Source organism: Macrotis lagotis, chromosome 7 (genome assembly GCF_037893015.1).
Source record: "Macrotis lagotis isolate mMagLag1 chromosome 7, bilby.v1.9.chrom.fasta, whole genome shotgun sequence".
Taxonomy (NCBI): domain Eukaryota; kingdom Metazoa; phylum Chordata; class Mammalia; order Peramelemorphia; family Peramelidae; genus Macrotis; species Macrotis lagotis.
The window spans coordinates 29,464,721-29,480,537 of record NC_133664.1 but is presented as its reverse complement, the minus strand read 5'-3'; the positions used below and the strand labels follow the sequence as shown (position 1 = coordinate 29,480,537).

The 15,817-nt window shown below is 39.0% G+C and overlaps 1 protein-coding gene across 11 annotated transcripts in view; it reads right to left on the bottom strand.

Annotated features, from left to right (window-relative positions):
• THRB (thyroid hormone receptor beta) overlaps positions 1-15,817 on the bottom strand; it is a 425,807-nt gene that overhangs the window by 324,775 nt on the left and 85,215 nt on the right. For 4 of the 11 annotated variants that reach the window (XM_074195691.1, XM_074195690.1, XM_074195694.1 and 1 more), the window contains exon 1: positions 1-15,817. This exon is cut by the window's left edge. The exons of the other annotated variants lie outside the window; for them this stretch is intronic. The gene's annotated coding sequence lies outside the window, so the exon portion shown is untranslated. 11 annotated transcript variants of the gene reach the window in all.

Below are 15,817 nucleotides of genomic sequence, written 5' to 3'. Positions count from 1 at the left end.
CACTCTTTCTTTTATTTTTTTGTCTATATATATTTTTTTAGGTTTTTGCAAGGCAAACGGGGTTAAGTGGCTTGCCCAAGGCCACACAGCTAGGTAATTGTTAAGTGTCTGAGCCCGGATTTGAACCCAGGGACTCCTGACTCCAGGGCCGGTGCTTTATCCACTAAGCTACCTAGTCACCCCTTTTTTTCTCTGTTTTTTTAGTTTTTTGCAAGGCAATGGGGTTGAGTGGCTTGCCCAAGGCCACACAGCTAGGTAATTATTAAGTGTTTGAGGCTGGATTTGAACTCAGGTACTCCTGACCCCAGGGCCAGTGCTCTATCTAGCCACCCCTAGACTGTTTCTTGAAAAAGAAATGACTTTGGAGTAGAGGACCTGGGTTCAAATCTTGTCTTTGATTTCTTACTAAATCTGTTATCTCACATTCCTAACATTCCTTCAGGACAGGGACTATCTTTTGCCTCTTTTTGTACTCCTAGAGCTTGGTTTAGGTTTTGGTATATCATTGGTGCTAAATACATGCTTACATAAAGAATTCGGCCTCACTGGACCTCAGTTTCCTCATTTAAAAAATGAGATGATTAAATTGGATGACTGCTGAGGTCTCAACCAGTTCTAGAACCATGATCCCATATTAAAAGGATTATCTGTAAGAAAGCATATACCCCAACTATTCTTTCCCCCTCCCTTTTTCTCCTTTTTAACCCCATCACTTCTTTGCCATGACAAAATGCAAATTGTAGTTTAAGATAATGATTAAAATTCTTCCCTACATCACTGACACTGAGAGACAAGATAAGTTTTTGGCAGCAAGGGAGGGGGGAGGCACCAGATGGCTTCCATCTGGATTCCCATTGATTGTATAATTAAAAGCCACCTCCCATTATCAGAATGGTAGGTGACAGACAGAAGATGAGTACCCTCCATGTTTTAAAGAAGCCTCCCTCTCTCCATCCCAACCACAGACGTATAAATATTAATGAAAGCAATCTGCTTCTTAGCAGATTTAGCATGAACTTTTAGCAACCCTCCCTTGACAACTTCCTCCCTTACAAGAGGATTCAGTTTCTATCTTCTCTGATAAAAATAGCAGCCCCGACACTTGGGTTAAATCTGTGATTGAGGAAAGCCTTTTGCTTCCAGTCAGTAAACCAGTCACCTAAGTTTATGTCTTCTGAGTATTCCTTATAACCATAAAAGGATGGACTTGAATTCCAGAAATTCCAAGTTGGAAGCAACCTCAGCCGTCCAATCCAACTGAACATGAATCTCCTCTGCAACATGTTCATAAAGATGTCATCTTGCCTTTATGTGAAGACCTTCAACGAGGAGGAGTCCACTAACTCCGAAGGTTGTCCCTTTTACTATTAGATACCTGTAATCGGTGGGAAGTTTTCCCTTAAGTCAAATCAAATTTGTCTTTTTTTTGTAGCTCCCATGCCCTGCTCCTGGAACCAAAAAGCATAATTCCAATTCATTACAATCTTTCAAAAATTTGAAGACAATGATTCTATGATCCAGAAAGAAGAGACAAAAAGTTGATGACAGATGTTCACAGTCCATTGGTGTCTACTGCATTTGATATTATGGGATTATTAGCCCCCAGGTCTGTAAAAGCTATATAATCTTCTGTTCCTATCTTGCAAACTGCTGGAAAATCCAATATAGGCTTCAATCTGGAATTTTCTCCCTTTTCTTCCCCTACTTTCAGGAAGAAAAATTTCAATTCCATCTCTACATGATTGATTCACTTTCAAAATTTTGGGGGGGAACTTTTCCCTCACAGGACATCTTGCTCTGAGAGTTTTCACCACTAAAGGCTCCCTTTAGCTCAAAGTGGTCAGAATTTCAAAGGGGGAAAAATAAAGGGAAAATGTCAGAGTTCCAAAGAGCAAACTGAAAATTCAAGCCACACCTCCAGACTCAGCACTGCAAGTTACTGGAAGGATTTCAACTACTCTATTCCTCCTTGGTGTGTCATCTCATGCTCCTAAACTACTTAACACCTATTTATAGAGATTTTACTAAGAAATAATAATAATTTACCTTCCTAGAGAGTTTAGGTTATGGAGTGATTGTGGGCAATATTGAACAGTGGAAAGAACAATGGCTCTATCAGTGCTGCCCAACTCTTGCTACCAATGGGTCTTCCCTGGGCTTCTGTTTCCTCATCTGTTATGTAAGGGGCTTAGACTAGAGAGTGCCTGTGGTAGATCTATAGCTCTGGCTCCCGGATCTTCTAACAAGCATTAACATGTATGCAGATGGTCAGCTGGATAGCAACACAGAAAGAATAGCTTTGACTAATTATGAACAAGTAAAGGAGAGAAATGCGTTTCCATTGTTTCTGTTTTCTTTATCCATATTTATCTCTAATTGGAAAGAGTGGATGAAACATGGTTAAGAGAGAATCAAAAAGAGACTTTTATCTGAATCTAAATTAATTGAGGAGGTAGATATTATCTAAATATTTTAAAAGAATCCAAGTATCCAAGTCCAGAAGAATTATGTCCAGAGTACTGTCTTGCCAATGTGATTAGAGATCTTTGAAAAATGATGAAGACTAGGGTTGGAAGACTCAAGCTGGGCACATGTTCTGATTTTCAGGAGGGGAGAAATTGTTATCAAAATTAGAGACCAATAAATAATAATTTTAGAGGTGAATCTTAAATGGGTGGTTTGAAAGCATCAATAAAAAAAGGTGCTTGAGGGGCAGCTAGGTGGTGCAGTGGATAGAGCACTGGCCCTGGAGTCAGGAGGACCTGAGTTCAAATCCGACCTCAGACACTTAGTAATTACCTAGCTGTGTGGCCTTGGGCAAGCCACTTAACCCCATTTGCCTTGCAAAATCCTAAAAAAAAAGTGCTTGCTTGGAAATTGCTTGCTTTATTATTCTTGCTAGGAAAAAACATGGGTTAACTAAGATCACATCATGACAAATCAACCCCAATTCCTGATTAGTGGCAACTAGGGGGTACAGTGGATAGAGCATTAGACTTGAAATCAGGAAATCTCATCTTCATGTGTTCAAATCCAGCCTCAGATACACAATAGCTGTGTGACCCTGAACAAGTCACTTAACCCTATTTGCCTCAGTTTCCTCATTTGGAAAATGAACTGGAAAAGGAAATGGTGAATCACTCCAGTATCTTTGCCAAGAATCCCCCCCACTCCTACAAATGAAGTCACAAATTCAAAGAAAATCCTAAAATGGGATCACAAAGAGTTAGACATGACTGAAATAACCCAGCAACAGCTACTAGGCTGGCAAAAGAAAAAGCATAATTGACTGCGACATTTGATAAAATTTATGATTCTAAATTTGTGGGAAGGGCAGGAAAACGTTGAATTAAATAGATTTGTACTTGGTTGACTGACTCTACTTACTGTTAACCAAAAATCATCACCAGTCCAGCTTGTTCGGGGCTTCCAGCGTACCCTAAGTCTAGCCTTGTGATTCAAGAAAACAGGTTAGGTTGGCTTCAATGCAATCATACAGTGTTAGTTAATGGGTCAATGTCCACATGGAGAGAGAGATACCTTGTGGCTGCACACCATCGTATTTTTAGTCAATTATTTGATCATAAAAGGATAACTGATATATTACATGAAGCGAAGTATTAATAAAATGGATGCCAAAGGAAAAAATGTCAAAAAATCTAATACCAAAGACCTAAATAAAAACAATGCACTGTTGATACCTACTACTTATGTAACTTTATGCAAATCACAGGCTCCCTGCATCTTATTTTCCTCATTTGTACAATGATTGCATTGGAATAAATAATATCTGAGATCCCTTAACTCTCTAGAACTATGATCCTTTGAACTTTTGATCCCTGAAGAGCAAGTTTATCAAGAGTGAAATCAAAGTCTTGCTTTAGAATGAAAAAAAATCACTTGTAAAAATAAAAAATGGAGGAGAATAATTACAGAACTTCATGTGGAAAAGCTGGGAGTTGAGTTGATTAAAATCTTAAAATGAGTGTACAGCATTATTTGACTGTTATAGAAGCTAATGTGACCTTGGGTTGATAGAGGTATAATGTCAAGATCAAGGTTTAATCTCGGCAAATTTGTGAACTGTTATTTAATAGGAACATGGAGAAAGTGAGAAACAGGATGAGGAAAGGATAAGAAACCAAGAATATTTGGGTTTAAGTCCTGTCTTTGACATATAAGAGACTGAATTACTGTGGGTAACAATCATTCAGAGCCCCTGGCAGCTTAGACAATGTCCTTACAGAGAAGGTGCTGATCTGCTGAAGTAAAATGAATCTCCTCACTAGGAACTCCCCATGTTAATGAAATCAGAGGGATGGCCCCTGTCCTTTTGCCTATTGGGAAACTGGAATGCATTAAAGGCTTGGAGACCAGAGTGACGAAAGGCCTGGAAACCAATGTCAGATAAAGAACTGATGAATGGTTGAAGGAACTGAGCCTGGAGGACAGAGGATTTAGGGAGATGACATGAAACTGTTTTTGAATATTTAGAAGGTAACTTTACAGACACCTGCTTGAATGCTGTAGTATTCTTGCCCCCAGAAGGCAGAATGTATATAGAAATTACTAGGCAGCAGCTTTTGCCTCATGGGAAAACAAACAATCTGAACTGTTCAACAATGGAATAGGTTACTCTGAAAAGTAATAAGGCCCCTCTTGCTGGACAATATTCAAAAAGAAGATAAAATTTACCATCTGTCAAGAGATGTTGTTGGCTGGATTTCAAGAGAGTGTTTAAAATAAAGGAGAGGCATCTTTGAACTCTAGCTTATTTGGGAGATATTTGTATAACCCAGTCATTGTCTAACTTCTGTTTTGAGTTTTCATAGTCAACAAACATTTACTGAGCACCTACTATATGTCAAACATGTTGAACACTGAGCATATAAAGAAAGGCAAAAAAAATACATAGACCAAAAATTAAAAAAAAAAAAAACCCAGTCCTGTCCTCAAGGAGTTTATAGTCTGATGGTGAAGACAACATACAAACAACTATGGATAAACAAATTCTATATGGGTTAACTTGACAATAATCAACAGAAAGAATACACTAGTTAAAGAAAACACAATCTTTATTCCTGTACAGGGGCTAGATTTTATCCTCATTTTCCTATTTAATGTTTAGTAGAGTTCAGAGGGGACAATGATAAAGCTCCACACTGTACTTGGGTGGGGCAGGATAAATGAATTCTAATCTCACTGTTGCTTTTAGTAGTCTGACCTGGGCAACCAGAGGCATTGCCTCTCAAGTCTCAATTTCCTCTTTGATAAAATGAAGAAATTGGATTGTTTGGCTTCTGACATCCCTTCCAGCTCTCAAATCCAGATTCCACATGTCCATAATTTGTAACCTACATAATATAATAAATACCCTTTAATTTTATCTTCTTTTCTTCCTGAAGCTTAAATTGTAGCTACTCTCTGATTAAGTCCTCTTAGTGCCAGCTGCCCCAAGGTTATCTTTTCTCTGGGTACTTATTAACCAGACAAGCACAAATTCCATGATTTAGACAAAAAAGAAAAATAAAGACATTTGGATCTAATGAAAAACCTTTAAAAGAAATATTGAATGAGAGAAAGCTGAACTCAGAATTAGGAAGAGCCAAGTTCAAGTCCTGTCTTTGATACACATTGGATGTGTATCCACGAACCTTTAAGTATCATAGGGAAAGTTATCTGACTATAAAAATACAAATCTGGACACCCCTGCCCTAAAAGTGAGCCAAATGCATTGGTTTTTCAAAGAACAGTATGTTCCACTCTGGCTGCTTGCTCAACCAAAGACATCTCTTTCATCAAAAGGGCTAACCTGACATCTCCTCAAGCTTTCCAACCAGCCCTTCTCTTTCCCCAACTGTCAGGATATTTGGCAAATTTACCCTCTGGATATAGATAACAGTTCTGAAAAATAAAATGACTGATTAGAATAGAATTGAAAGTGTTATTCAAATCAAACCTTCTCTTTCCTGGCTTGACTTCTCTGACTAGTATGAGGCTACAGCGCCTGTGAAAATGCTTGGGAAAAACATCGTATGGAAATTCAAAGAATCATCAATATCTAAGGAGACCATGAATGGCTTCTCTTGTGGCAGCCCTCCATTCAACTACCCAGTCCTCCAACTTGACTCTACACCACTCCATGAGATTATCCCCACAAAGTGAGTGTTGTTGCACACATCTCTTACTCCATTCAACTGACAGCAAACAACATCTTTCTCTATAACCACTGCCAAAGGAAAAAAAGAAATCCCAAAATATGACTACTAAGGGATTAAGGAAGCAACAATGCAAAGAATGAAGAACAGGAAAAAATCCAAACTTTTCATCTAGCAATTTCCTTATTCTTCATTTGGGAAGGATGTATAATAGAAATCTGTCCCAGGGTCTTCCTTTAACACCTCCTCATGGTGTGGAGGTGATCTGAATTCTTCAAGTTTGTCAGTGCATGCATATTCTGACTTGGTCTACCAAACTGGACAGGATTCAAAAATGGATCTGGTGACAGACTGTAAGTCACAGTAGTAAAAGAGTATGGAATTAGAATAGGGCAGCTAGGTGGCTCAGTGGATAGAAAACTGAGTCTGGAATCAGGAAGATCTGGGTTCAAATCTGACCTCTCATTTACTAGCTCTGTGATCCTGGGCAAGTCACTTAACCCCGTTTTCCTCATTTTCCTCACTTGTAAAATGAGCTGGAGATGGAAATGGCAAACCACTCCAGTATCTTTGCCAAGAAAACTCCAAATAGGGTCATGAAGAGTTGGATATGACTGAAGAAGACTCAACAACAACAAATGTGGAAATAAGTTTTACATGATTTCATATGCATCAAGAATTTGTATCATTGGGGCGGCTAGGTGGCATAGTGGATAAAGCACCGGCCTTGGAGTCAGGAGTACTTGGGTTCAAATCCGGTCTCAGACACTTAATAATTGCCTAGCTATATGGCCTTGGGCAAACCACTTAACCCCATTTTCCTTGTAAAAAAATCCTAAAAAAACAAACAAAAAAAATCCCCCAATAATTTGTATCATTCTCAATGGATGGGGGAAGGGGAGAAGGAGGGAGAAATTTTATAAATGAAAATAAAAAAAGAAAAAAGAAAATTTCAAATAAACCAGGTATCTTGCTGAGAAAGACCAAAGAGGCCATCTAGTCCTACTATCTAATTGTATATAGATGAAGAAAACTGAGATGCAAAGTCCCACAATTAGTAAGGGAGAGGAACTGAGAGGTCATGAATACAACTCACTCAAATGGTGAATCTCTTCTTTGTTCAGATGAAGAAACTGAGGCTCATGGGAGTGGCTTATACAGGGTCACACAGGTATCAACAAAGACAAAATTTGAACCATGGTCTTCTGATCCCAGAGCCAATGTTGTTCCCACTTTATCAGGATATCTTTTTAATCACTATTTGCAATATATGAAATTTCACTGGCAAAACTAGGTCTTTAAGAGTGGGGACAGGCACAACTTCGACCAGGAAAGAATAAAGAATAGGTTCTGGTGGTGAATCACTGATGGAGCAGAGGGGGAGACAATCTATCACCGGTCGAAGGAACATGGAAGAGATGAGACTGGAGCCTGGACTCAGAGACCATAATGGTGAGCCCCAAAAGCCAGCCAAATGGAGAGAGGTTGCTGTTTTCTATGCCAAAAGGGGAAGGACAGGGGAAGGGAGAGAGAAAACAAATATAGAGCAAATGCTTAGCAGCAATGAAATGGTATGGCAAGGGACTGAATGACTCACAGATAAGAAAGTAAGCCCCATCTAGAGAATGGGAGAACTGTGTTTGTTTTAATAGTGGGATTGTGTGTGCCAGCCCAGGGGGCCTGAAGGGAAGCCCTGGCACATCTCATAAACACACAACAATAAACAAGCCAAGCTTTGATACATGTGGCAGCTCCACGGGCCTGAGTCAGGGCTTCAGAACAAGTCATCTTTCTTGAACGATTTGATGGTTTTAGGCTTGAAAGGCAAGAGAAGGGTTTTCTGCTCCAATAAATTGGAAGAGAACGACAGGCAATTCATTTCCTTTGGCTTCTCTTTGTGCCCTGATGCCGCTTGGGATGACAGTTAGCATCTTCATCAGAGCTAACCGTCTGAGGCGTGGGGTTCTCATCCTGTGGTGCTCTGATCGACAGCTCAAGGGATGCTTCTTATTGCTTGTGGCTTCCATCAATTTGGAGTCAAGCATCCCAGAAAACAAGTTTGAGCAGCTTCCTTCCTAGCACTTTGTTTCATCTATGACTGTTCAGCTTTGCCTAGTAGAAAGGTATGTCTCCTTTCATGCCTAACTGGTCCAGGTGGAATGCTTCTACTGAAGCTCGGCCCTTTTTAATGAAGGCACCAGAATGTCAATACTACAAAAATGCACAAACATGGAGGATGAGGCCAGGTCCCAGCTTTGGTTGAGTTGTTCTGCTCAAAGACAAATTAACCTCTTCCCCTCCCCACCTCCGGAGACAAGGGAATGGCTGAAATGATTGAGGCTACCCCCCCAAGCAATCAGGAAAGTATAGAATCTATCTACTCATAAGTCAATCATTTATATGTGTCCCATATTCTTTTTTCTTTAGGGAAGGGAATCAGTACTTATTAAGTGCCTACTATGTGCTAATCACTTCTATTTTATTATTATATTACCCATATATTTATTTTATTGTATTAAATATTATATTTAAAGCATGTTATGTTTGGCTTCTTTTTCTATTTATCATTATTTATTTATTTATCATGATCTCTAATATATCATAAATAATTAATAGATTAATAATAAGAACTAATAGGGCCCTCAATGAGGAGCCAAGCAGAACTGGGAAACTCTGGCAAAATCTCTTAACTTCTTGGAAGTTATCTTCCTCTGTTTAATGAGGATGATTACCTACATGAGTGCCCACCCTGAAGTCAGGAAGATCTGAATTCAAATCCTGCCTCAAACACTTACTAGTTGTATGATCTTGGGCAAGTCACTTATCTTTGATTGCCTCACACTCGGGGCTATATGCAGGCGTCCCGATTCATATCTGGCCACTAGACCCAGATGGCTCTGGAGGAGAAAGTAAGACTGGTGACTTTGTATAGCCCCCTCACTCCAATCCAATTCACATGCTTGTCATGGCATCACCTCTCTGATGCCATGGTCTTCGTCGAAAATGAAGGACACACAAACATCAACAACATCAAATGGTCCAGATGAGATAATGAGCAGAAACTGCTTTGTGATCTTTTAGATTGTGTATAAATAGCAATTGTTATCATGGTAGCCCAAAGATGTAACAGAGAGAATCCAAGTAACCCATTAGAATTTCTAACCTAGGAACGGCTAGGTGGCGCAGTGGATAAAGCACCAGCCCTGGAGTCAGGAGTACCTGGGTTCAAATCCAGTCTCAGACACTAAATAATTACCTAGCTGTGTGGCCTTGGGCAAGCCACTTAACCCCATTTGCCTTGTAAAAAAACCCCCCAAAAACAAAAACCTAAAAAAAAGAGTTTATAACCTAAACCAACCTTTAGGGTCCAAGAGTTAGGGTCTGGGTCATAGAGGAGGAGTTTATTTTCCAGGGCTTGGCAGGAAGAATGGAAGGGACAACCAAGTCTACAAACCTACTTGTAAGGATGAATACGCCTTTCAAACAAAGCCAGCCATTGTTTACTATCCATCTACTGTAGGAAAAGCTTTGTTTGAGGTGCTATGACCAAAGAGAAAAATTGAAAGTGTCTGTCCTCAAGTAGTTTACTTTTTTCTAGATGGAAGGGAAAAAATGGATCACAATTAACAAGTGTTAATTAACTTGGGGGGGGGCTAGGAAAGTGAACTGCTGTTTCAGTTAAGAATTTGCTCCCTAATAGTATTCTTTAAAATATCTTTCTTAAAACCCCTTCTTTAAAGCTTATGGGTAAGATAACATCACAGTTACATTTCTCTTCCACCATGTGACTTCAGGGATGCTGCCGAATCAGTTCAGTAAATTATAAGCATCTTGACATGTGGGAACTTCCCTTTACCTATTTTGCATCTTCACCAGTCTTGTATATAATAATCAAAATCAAAATCAAAATTTTATGGTGAATTTATGAGAAATAGAAATATGTATAACAAATATTAAAGCAACTCCATTTTACAGATGGAAAGCTGAGGCTTTATGTTGCATAAAATTTTAAGAGTCAAAAATTCAGATTTGAATCCAAGTATATTGACTAAAATGTAACCCTCTGAAACAGAGCCTTATTAAATATTTAATATGTTGCAGAATAAATTAATGAAATTGGTTTACAATATTCAGACATTATTTATTACCTTCTCAGTATGTGCATTGTACTGTTTGGGAAACCAACAAATCTGAAGCATAGCTCCAGTCCCCAGTTCCTTACAAAGTCTCTAGATACAACAGACCAGACCAGATCAGATCACACCAGTGCACAGGGACCTCTGCCTTCTCCATTGTCACCTAATGCCTATACTATCTCATTTGGCATTTATGCCTTCATACTTTTAGTTATCTTTTCATTTACATAAATCTCTTCTCTCCAATTAGACAATAAGCTCCTTGAAGACAGGCGCTGGCTCTTATTCCCCTTTATATTTTTCTCATTACAATTTTTTACACCAAGGCGGCATTCAGAAAATACCAACTGACTAGCTGTTTCTACCATCACGAAGTTTGGTGTTTGTCCTTCAGTCTGAAAGGAGCTCATGACATCAGGGAGGTGATGCCATGACAAGCAAGTGAATTGGATGTGAGTGAGAGGATGCTATGCAAAGTCACCAGTCTCACTTTATCTTTCAGAGTCATCTGGGTCCAATGACTAAATATGGATCAGGATGACCGAAGTTAAGTTACTTGCTCAAGGTCACACAGCTAGTGAGTGGCAAGTGTCTGAGGCTAGATTTGAACTCAAGTCCCTCCTGCCTCCCAGGCTGTATCCATTGAACCACTTAGCTGTCCATCAAAAAGTTTACAATCTAATTGATGAGTCAAGACAAAGTTAAAGAATCTTCACAATAGCACTTAAGGGTTGAGAGTAGGGGCATTAATAAACCCATTTTGCAGGTGTTAATAATAATAGGTCCTAAAAAATGCTACTCAGGAAAAGCAACTCTACATTTACTCATTCAGGCAGTGGCAATTAACTTCTCACTTTCCAATGCTAACTTCTAAAAATAACTAATCATTCAGCAATCATTTATTAATGGTCTGCTTTTTGCCACTGGGGAAAATACAGGGAAAAATATAAAGACAATAACTAATATTTACATAGCCCTTTCAAGGTTGACAAAGTTGCTGGGGATACAAAGGTGAAAATAATGAGAATGATATTAGCCTACACTTAGGTGATATGCAGAGCTTCCAAGGCCCCTCACATAGATTAGAGCATGGAACGTGGGAGTTAGCAAAGACCTGGATTCAATGGTTTTGAAAGTTCCTTCCAGCTCTAAAACCATGATCTGGTGATCTTGTGTGATCCTCACAAAAGCCCTGGGAGGTGGGTGCTCTTACATTCCCTTTTACAGATGGGGAAACTGAGGCACAGAGAAGTTAAGTGACTTGCCCAGGGTCACATGACTAGGAAGTGTCTCAGGTTGGATTCAAACTCAGGTTTTACTGACCTCACCCTCAGTGCTCTTTTTCCATCCCTTCATTTCTCTTACACTGACCCTCCTTCTTAAAGTTTGACTACAACTGATTTTTTGTTAGTTAATTGTTTTAATATTCATTCATTTCACTTTAGTGACTTAAAAATGAAGTAGTCCCTCCCCTTGAGAAACTTACAGACAATATGTCCATTTAAAAAAGTGTATACACAATAATTACAAGCTAATAATATTATTTATTATAAAAAATAAAGTAAAATCACTGGATTTTAACACAAATCCAAAGCTTGGGATTTCCTTGCTTATGAATCACTTTTCAAGCCCAAAAGAAACCCAAACTCAGAGAAACCGAGGTACAATGGGTTTTATTTGGATTCCTAGTTAATGTTCTTGGACTTTAGAGTCAGCAGAAATCACAATAATGATGGCTAACATTTATATGGCACCTTAAGGTTTATTAGGACAGTCACCATAGAGCATAGAGTGCTAGGCTTGGAATCATCTTCCTGAGTTCAAATCTGGTCTCAGATACTTTCAAACTGCATGACCCTGAGCAAGTCACTTAATGCTGTTGGCCTGAGTTTCCTCAACTGTAAAACGAGCTGGAGAAGAAAATGCCAAACCACCCTAGTACCCCAGAATCTGGGAACATTCATTTATCCACACTTTATAAAAGGGGAAACGAAAGCTTAGGGAGGTTATCATACAGTTAGTATAATGAGGTTGAATTTGAATCCAGATCCCACATCCACTGCGCCATCCCAGCTGGCTGCCACTGTAGAAGCAGAGCCCATCATTTGGTCGAAGGGTCTAAAAGTTACTTTTGCTACAACTTGTTATGGTTGTTAGCAGTTGTGGTAGTAGGTGGCGGCTAGGTGGAGCACCAGTCATAGAGTCAGGAGGATCTGAGTTCAAATCCAGACTCAGACACTTAATAATTACCTAGCTATGTGACCTTGGGCAAGTCACTTAACCCCATTGCCTTGTTAAAAAAACTCAAAAAAGTAGTCAAAGTATTGTACCATGAGTGTATTCTTCTTTGAAATAGTTTTCTTAAAAGCCTGTATTTCTAAGAAAAGCTTCCGAACTTACAGTACAAATGTCACAGCTACATTTCTATTATGCTGTCCCTCCCTGTGAAAAGTCAGCTACAGCTGTTTTTTTAAATTCAGTCTTTTTTATCCACAGGTGCCATTATTATGCAAATGTTACATCTGTGTGTAACTTAAATAAGTATTTTATTGTAATTAAGACATGAAAACTTTTCAAAATTGTTATTCTTTTATTATATGAAGCAATTACATTTCATAAAATGCTGTAGCTTTCTCAAATAAAAAATAATTAATTTCTCCTTTTCAGTTTTTATAATTAAAAATTAATCCATAAAGAAGACAGAGTAGAGGAAATAAGCATTTATAAAACCCCCACTATGCTAAGTGTTTTACAAATATTATCTCACTTGATCCTCCCAGTAACCCGATGAGGTAGGTGCTATTATTATCTTCATTTTACACTTGAGGAAACTGAAGCAGACAAAGTTATCTAGCTTGTGCAGGACCACACTGCTAAGAAGTGTCTCAGGCTGGGTTTGAACTCAAGTCTTGCTGATTCCAAGATCAATGCGCTAAGCCCCAAGCCGCCGCTAGAATGGGACTCAGAATCAGCAAGTCTCATGTTTCCATCCTGCCTCTGGAGAATGAAGCATGGGTTGTCAGATATAGCTAGCAGACCACCAAAATTGGGGATGGATGAAAAAGGAGTTATTGGAAAGTGACAGGGACACTACAGTTGTTAATTTTATATGTTACTGTTATTTTTAATCTTGCTTCCAACATGCTGGCTGTGAGACTCTCACTCTCTGTCTTGGTTTTCTCATTAGTAAAATTGACATTTGAATACATGGGGTATCTACCTCATAGTGTTGTGAAGCTTAAATGAGCCAATGCACCACAAGTGCGTCACAAAGTTTAAAAGGCTATAAAAATGTCCATTACTGTTAGGAAAGTATCCCTTTGACAATTGTCAAATGAGAATGACAGTTCACTACTTAATTGAAAATTGAGATGAGAAAAAATTTGAGGACATCCTAATTACAGTCACTCATATCCTCTGAGGGTATATGAGGTATGATTCATCAAAGGACAGAAATGGGAAAATAGACAGGCAAATCAATTTGACCCAGTTTGGTCATTCACCAAATTTAGGAAGGGATTAGTCATCTCCTGCAAGCCAATAAGCTTTGAGCTCACATTGTCTCTCCCTGGGAAACTGAGAACTTAACTGATGGCCCAAAAGAAACTCAGAAGAACCAGAGCCTTGTGGAAGATGGATGGAGTTGATGTGGCTCACACACTCCAGGGAAAGACAGATTTACTATCACAAAAAGACCCTAGAGTCACTGGTAAGAATCAACTTGGTCAGCTCAGAGCAAGCAGAGGTGCCCATTGTCATTTACTCCTAGGCCCAAGCGTCAACCACTGACTTAATAAATATAATTCAGACAAATTGAAAGGAACAGATTTAAATAGCTTAAGAATGAGGACAGAACTTTTAGAGGTCCCAGTCATAGAGACCTCCAAAATGGTCAAGGAAGGTAATTAGATGGCCTAATGGCTAGGAATCTAGAGATGATATTGCCTTTCTGGTGGAGTCCAGGGATTAAGGGTAACCATGATGGAAATGATGAGCAGTCAAGGCTCAGAAAGAAAGATGTTGGCCCCCAAACACTTATGAGATCAGGAGACACATTCTGGAGAGTACTGAACATCCCACCAGTTCTGGAAGTGATGCCAACTTCCTTCTACCTTGGGCTCAAAGTTTGAAGAACTTTGGTCAGTCAGCACTGAGGTCAGTTCAAAACCCCATAATCAGCAAGGCTCTTTCTCTTCTGTAAGTATGAGCAAGGAATATCTTCATTTCTCACATGATCCTGTTTGTATTTGGATTGTTTTTTTTTTTTGCCTTAGCTTCTCATTAAAAGGTCCCATTTAACCATTTGTGGATTTGTTTTCTAGATGGTCATTTGCAGAGCCTGTGATGTGATTATAGTTTGGTAGGAAATTTGTGATTCTAGTGATGTTTTCTTCTAAAATAGTCAATGCAAAATACTATATGAATCCCAAACTAAATTTACTTAAATTTACTTTATCTTTTTTAAATTAAAGTATTATACTTGGAGATTATTTGGTATGGAAAGGGAACTCCTTTATTTTTCTCCAAACTTTTTTTGACTCTGGCCCTTTATCCCAGCGACATTCCATATATCAAAAAATCCTTAAGCCAAAATTTGTAGGTTCAAATATTTATACATTAGAGTTCCCAAAGGATGACATGTTTGAATTCCTTTAGGATAAGAATGTTGACCTATAGGAAGCAGTAAATACAACTATACTTCATTGTGTATAGATAGGGATATGCACCCCCCAGTGGTCAAAACTCATGGTGGCAGAAAGAGGAGTAAGAAGAACCCAGGGACTCCGGAAATTCAGGAAGGATGGAGTCAGAGCTGTCTGTGGGCACTCATATACAAATGTCTATTGAGCACTATCCCAGAACAGTATTGGTAATTAATAGTTTGAAACTATTCCCTAGGTTCCACCTCTAATGGAGGTGGAAACAGAATAGTGGGTTTGGTGGTATACTTCCCTTGCTAGTGGGGAAGCTGAGGCTGTTGAACTACTTGAGTTCCAGGGTTCTGGATTTGAGCAGGGTTAGTGCTTCCACACTAAATCTGGCACCAATATGGTGATTTGATGGAGGGCGTGGGGTGGGACCCATACCACTTAAGGGAGAAAGAGAAAGGAAGTCAAGGGAAGGCAAGGGAAGGGAATCTAAGACTCAGAAAGGGAAGAATTTAAGAGGAATTTCTTAACAAAAGACAGAGGGAAATGACTTGATCAGAATTAAAAGCCAGGTCCATTGACTCCAAATCTGCTCCTAGGGACCAATTATTATGTAACTGATAAATCTGATAGACCTGTGGACTTCCTAAAATGGAGAAAACTATCCAGGTCAGCCCTGCCCTATTTAGAGAACCATTTAGTGCCATTAAAAACCATTAAGACTATTAGCTAGGATTTAAGTTAAGCAGAAGGAACAAATCCCTAAACAAGTACCAAGTAGAATTAGTTCTACTCCTCCTTCTTTCTCTCTCTCTCTCTCTCTCTCTCTCTCTCTCTTTCTCTCTCTCTCTTTCTCTCTCTCTCTTTCTTTCTC